We start from the raw sequence: 6,262 nt of genomic DNA on the forward strand, positions 1-6,262 counted from the left end.
TGACAAATGCTTTGAGTGCATGAAATTTTTCATCATGAAATGACATTCATGGAAGTCATGGCGAAAAAATTCAGCACTTCAAAATGTTTCAAAAAATAGCATTTTGGAAGCATCCAATTTTATTTTATTTTCCACGACTTCCATGAGGGTGATTTAATGGTAGTTTTTTGCAAGCAAACAAAACATTTAGTTTGCCAAAAAATCAGATTTTTTTATTTGTTTTACTACTATATTTTTAATTTTACTGCTCATCGGGGAAGATTTGAGCTCGGAGGTGATAATCCATGTCCGCATTGCCTACATTCCTACGGACCGTTTATTCTGGCCCAGATGCTCGCGATGACCTAGACATCCGGTCAACCCGACCCATAGACATAACTTAGGAGAGCCACATGAAGGTTCATGCAGGCACATGATTGATCCAACCAACTTAAACGAAATGCTAAAGCAAGCAATTTCCGGGCATATGTAGCATACATGCGACGGCGGCTTGCACCCACCAAATCACAGCTCAACCCGTCCGGCCACCATGAGCAAGCAGCCGCCACCGCGAGGCGCGAGCAGCCACCCACAGGCACCTGCGGGGCTACTCTGGGCGGGAGACCCTGCAGGGGGACAGGCGAGTGTGCGCGGCAGCTCCTGGGGCGCAGTGCGTCACCGCGTCGACGGACGAAGCAGGACGTGCCTTCCCCGGCAGAGTTAACTTCAACTAACGGTGAGAGTATATGAAAAGAATCAGCATGCATATTGTATGCTAATTGCCTACAGCCTTTGGAATCCCACTCCAATCTCGCATGTCCATGGTTCACTGCTTGATTCCTCTTTGATGCTAATTATGAGTTTATTAGGACCCGAACAGAATCATGGTTTAACGAAGAAACTAGGTGCTGTGTGGGTATCGAAACTCCTGTGCGTCCGGTTCCGCTGAGATGAACCCTAGCTACCTAATGTTGACATAACCGATGATCTCTCTCTCTCTCTCTCTCTCTCTCTCTCTCTCTCTCTCTCTCTCTCGGTTCATTCTCCAGAACAGTAACGAGAATGGTAAACACTTGCTGAGCTAGAACCTATGGAAATATCAACCAATTATTGATGTAGTCCCGCATTGAGCTCGATCTAACAAAAGCTTGACTTGCGAACAGCTACTACTGTGCAGCTAGCGCCTAGCGGGGATTGCTGTCACTTTGACGCGTCCCGTTCACCCCAGGGAGAATACAACTGTGGCTCATGGGTCATGGCACGGTGAAAATAGCTCTCCGTGACCACGACATAAGATGGTCCTTCTCTAGCTTCGTTTTCGAACAAGGACGTGTGTGTCACGATGCGTTCACCAATCTTTCCTTGATCCAATATATTTTTCGTGGTGTAGAATCTCCTGTGAAGAAAGGATCAAATCCATGGCACATCATGCACGCCCTGTCCATACATTCGAAAACACACACACACACACACACACACACACACACACACACACACACACACACACACACACACACACACACACACACAGTTAACTTATTTTCGAATGATAAAATGTCTGGAGTTTGGATACTGGCATGTACTACTTCCGCATGCAAATATGCAGTCTACGACCATTAGTTCCAGCTCCCATGCGCCCGTGCATGCAAGCCATGTAGCATGCCACACGTCCTAGGCCCGATGCTTTCAATCATGCATGCACACAGATACGTACTCTTACAATTATTTTTCCTATTATTATGGAGACAGGAAGCATGTATCGTGTACAATGATACACCAGATGAACAGTCAATGTTCAACAAGCGGCAAGCCATGCATCCAGACGCCTCACCTGGTGGGAATCTGGCATGTGCATCTCCATCGCAGCCTAATTAATAATCGGCATCAACAACCGTATACAGTATCATGCATGGACACTAGGCGTGACGGCTTGGGCAACCGGGTCGATCAAGACAACGTAGAAGCCGAGGCCACATGGCTGATTAGGGCTTCATGACCTGAGGCAGCCACCAGCTGGACGACAGGTGTATGTTGGATATACCATCAAGAACGGCGTCACGTTGCATCCACGGGAGTGTTTGTTCCATTGGTTCTCCAAAAGCAACCTGCTGTTCTAGCTAGTTTGGGCCCGCGCTGATGGTTCGATATTTTTCTAATCTTCGCGATTGGTATGTTATGATATTATGGAGTAGAATATTCAAAAGTTACTAGTACTTTGTAAAGTTGTTTGACAACCATTCGGCACTAGCAAAAAAAATCTATTTCTGATGTAGAGTTCCATGGAGACCCATTGTTTGGACAAACAGTTTGTCTAATTCACATCTAAACTTTCACAAGTATATAATGTAGCAAAAAGAAACAGAAAAAACTAAAATAAGAAAATAGAGCACAAATAGAATAGACAGACCCTTGGACAAAAGCAAAGCATGTGCTCACGATCCCGTGGAGGATGACATGCAGGTAGGGGTCGCGTAGCTACCCTCCAAATGAACCACCGATAATAATAATATACTACTACTCTAAGTAAAGTGAATATTTAGGGGTGCGGCAAGTTCCATGTTTGATTTTTCTTGTCAGTCTCGATCGAGCTCGAGTCCAGGACATCTTTCCACTAAACTGGACTGCTTTAATTTTACTGATAGTGTGCTGGGCACGTTTGTTTTTTTAGGGTTTGATCTTTTCCACAAACATGTATCGGTTTCTTAATTGATAACATCCTCCAAAACTAAGCGCTTCCATGTAAGGGCTCCCACTAGCACTTTGGTGCAAAAAAAATTTAGGTTTTCAAATCCTGTAGAATTTATTCATACTAATGAGTAACTTTTTTAACTTTATTATATATATATATATATATATATATATATATATATATATATATATATAGTGTGTTACTATTCATCACCCAGGATGCAGAATAAGTTATTCTTCACCCGAGGTAATCTTACGATCACTTCCTAAATAAATTACGTTTAGAATATAAATAGTTACATGCACATTAATTCAATATGTAAAATTTGGTCTAAAAAAAGTTATAAGATCAGAAAAATCACATTTTATGTATGTTTTACAATATGTTTTTACATTTGTAATTTTATGTAACATAAAATATTTTTTACGGCGAGTACATATTTTCTTACGTTCTTTTTTTATGTATGAAATAAGACAAAATTTACAAAACGTAAAAGTACGGTGCATTGATGTCAAAATAGAGAGGGGGTGAAGAATAACTATTCCTCACCCAGGGTGACGAATAGCGCGATATTATTGTGTTTTGAGTAATGGACTTTCTAATAGGTAATTTTGGTAGAGTGCCTATTATTTACTTTTGGATAATGTAATACTCCCTCCGTCACAAAATAAGTGTCTCAACGTCAGTACAAAGTTGAGACACTTATTTTGGGACGGAGGGAGTATTATGTTGATGTTTTAATACTTTTGTTGCTAAATATTTTTTAATAACGACCGTGTGCATCCTTTGATGCAAAGGCCGGAGTTATCCCCTTTTCGGGAGAGAAAAATATGACTTTATCAGACGTCTGGGGGTTTTTGTTCCATGTCATGTGTTAGGCTGTGAACGTAAAAAAAATATATTGATGATGAATTTAAAATTACCTAAGTGTCAAATAGACACTCCAAACAATGCAGCGATGGTGTCATTTCGATGGCTCATTCTATCGATAGTAGTGGTCGTTCAGTGGTATCATATTCTCGGTGTAATTTGTATTATGTTTGAGACATTTTGTATCTGGTGAACTTTTATAATAGATCTGGACCCTATTTGGAAAAATAAAAAATCAAAGCAAGCGCCTGAGCAATAGCGGAAGCACACTTTGAATCACGGGAAAAAGGAAAAACACCGTCAGTCCAAGAGAGGGAAATAAGTATCTTCGTGCATTTCATATTTATTCAGATCCAGATGCTTGTATATATGCTGCTATGCACCGGGTCAACCCGACCCAGAGACATAATTTACGAGGGCAACATGCAGGTGCATGCATGCACACGATTGATCTAACCAACGGGAACCAAAAAATGCATAATTTACGTGGGGAACATGTTGTGCCGTGTCATGTATAGCAGCACACATGCGAGAGCGGCTTGCACCCACCCAGTTAAACTGTGTTCGTCCACCGCGAGCCCCATGCACGGCTACCGCGTCCTTGGAGCTACTCGGGCTGGAAGACAGCGACAGTGTCGAAAAGAAAATGCTTGAAGACAACGACTTCATCGGCCCTGCAGGGGACAAATTGAGCGTGGGCGCGACTGCGGCAGCAACGGCACTTTCCAGGGCGTCACCGGGGAAAGCACCGGGGACGACGGAGGAAGCAACACAGGGCCTTCGCCCTTCGGCGGCGAGCTCTCGAGGGAGACGTGCGTGCCATGTGCGCCAAGAATGGCAGAGAGACTTTAACCAACAACGAGAGCTCCAAATTTTGGAATCTCACTCCAATTATACACGCATATCCTTTTCATTGGCTTGAGCGATCAAAACTATTGTGTGTAGGTAGCGGCTAGCGTGGGTTTCCCGTCAGTGGACGCGGCCCATTCACCCCGGGCAGAGAGAATCCAGCTGTGGCTGATGTCGCGGTGAAAAATGAAAATAGCTTGCGGTGACCACGACGTAAGATGGTCCTTCTCTAGCTTCATTTTCCAAGGAGGGCACGACAACGCGGGCGTCACTCTCTCCTTGGTCTTAGTATATTTTTCATGGTGTAGAATCTCCCGCGAAGAATGGATCACATTCGCGGTATATCTTTGTTAGGAATCTAAGCTCTCTCAACTCACGATCACAGAGAAGACAGAGGTTTTGCGTCGCGTGCAAACTTGCGACTTTTCCCATTTTCTTTTACTGCTATTTATTCGTTACAAAAGAGAAGATGCAGGTGACGATCCTATCTATATGTGCCACGATCCGCCAGACTCAGGCCATCCCACAAGAGCTGATCGTGTGTCCTAAGCCACCTGCGAGACGACCAGGCTACGACGTGAAAGCGTCGATCTACAAACCCATGCAACGCTACTTGCCCGGCACGCACAAGTCACGGCTCGTGCAAACGTGTTTATTTGACAGAAAAACAAACTACCTAAGCCCAACGACCAGATTAGCTGACAAATCACCCCCTAATCTTGGCGTTGGTGAATTATCTCAACCATGCCGATTCTCCTCCTCTGCTCTTGGAAGATGAGACGCCCAAGTGCTTTCAGTAGTGTGTCAGCACGCTGATCACTGGTCCTGACGTAGTCGATGAAGACACGCCCCTGTTCCACGCACTCGCGAATGAAGTGATACCTGATTTTAATGTGCTTGTTGCGGTCGTGGAAGACAGGATTCTTTGCCAGGGAGATCGCCGACTTGTTGTCGAGAGGAGCTTCGGCCGCACAACTTTCTTGTTCAGCATCTCGCCAAGTAGCCGCGCCTACCATGCCCTGGCATGCAGCAGTGGTGGCGGCCATGTACTCGGCCTCACATGAAGAGGTCGCCACCACCCTTTGTTTCTGGGACCGCCAGCTCACCGGGCTCTTGCCGAGGAAGAAGATCACGCCCGTCGCGCTCTTCCTATCGTCTGTGTCCCTGTCGTGATCCGAATCACTATAGTCGGTTAGCTACAGTATTCCCTCGCCGCGCTCGTATGCACAGCTGTGATACAGTGTCCCCGCCACATACCGCAGGAGGTGCTTCACTGCAGCGTAGTGGTCGGAGGCGGGCTTCTCCATGAACCTACTCAAGTACCCGACTGCAAATGAGATGTCAGGCCTTGTGTGAACCAGATACCGCAGTCCTCCGATGATGCTGCGATACTTTGTCTTGTCCACCGGGGCGGCGGAGCTTTCCTTGCCCAGTTTGAGCCGAGCCTCCATCGGGGTGCTGCTGGGGTTGCAGTCCTCCATGCACGCGCGCTCCAGTAGCCACTTGGCGTAGGCCGCCTGCCCGAGCATGATCCGATCGCGCTCCTGGCTCACCTCAATCCCGAGGTAGTAGCTGAGCTTGCCTAGATCGCTCATGCGGACAACTTGCTCATATGCTGCTTGAAAGTGTCAATCTCCGTCGTGGCCGCTCCGGTGATGATGAGGTCGTCCACGTAGACCCCAACGATCAGAAGGGAGCTGCCGCACCACGCCGATACACAGCATGATCCGGGGGGCAGCGTTCGAAGTTCAGTGCGCAGAGGCTCTCGTCGAGCTACGCGTTCCAAGCCCTCGGCGCTTGACGAAGCCCGTATAGCGCCTTGTGGAGGTGCAGCACCTTGCCCTCCTGGTCGGCCACGGTGTACCCTGGCGGCTG

At 46.4% G+C, this 6,262-nt stretch overlaps 1 long non-coding RNA gene across 1 annotated transcript; it reads left to right on the forward strand.

Annotated features, from left to right (window-relative positions):
• The first annotated feature begins 460 nt into the window (after positions 1-460).
• Positions 461-2,253, forward strand: LOC141041950 (uncharacterized). The gene is made up of 2 exons (XR_012203723.1): positions 461-715; positions 1,729-2,253. It is a non-coding gene; the product is annotated as an uncharacterized lncRNA (long non-coding RNA).
• The last annotated feature ends 4,009 nt before the right edge of the window (positions 2,254-6,262 follow it).

Source organism: Aegilops tauschii, chromosome 2, assembly GCF_002575655.3.
Source record: "Aegilops tauschii subsp. strangulata cultivar AL8/78 chromosome 2, Aet v6.0, whole genome shotgun sequence".
Classification (NCBI taxonomy): Eukaryota; Viridiplantae; Streptophyta; class Magnoliopsida; order Poales; family Poaceae; genus Aegilops; species Aegilops tauschii.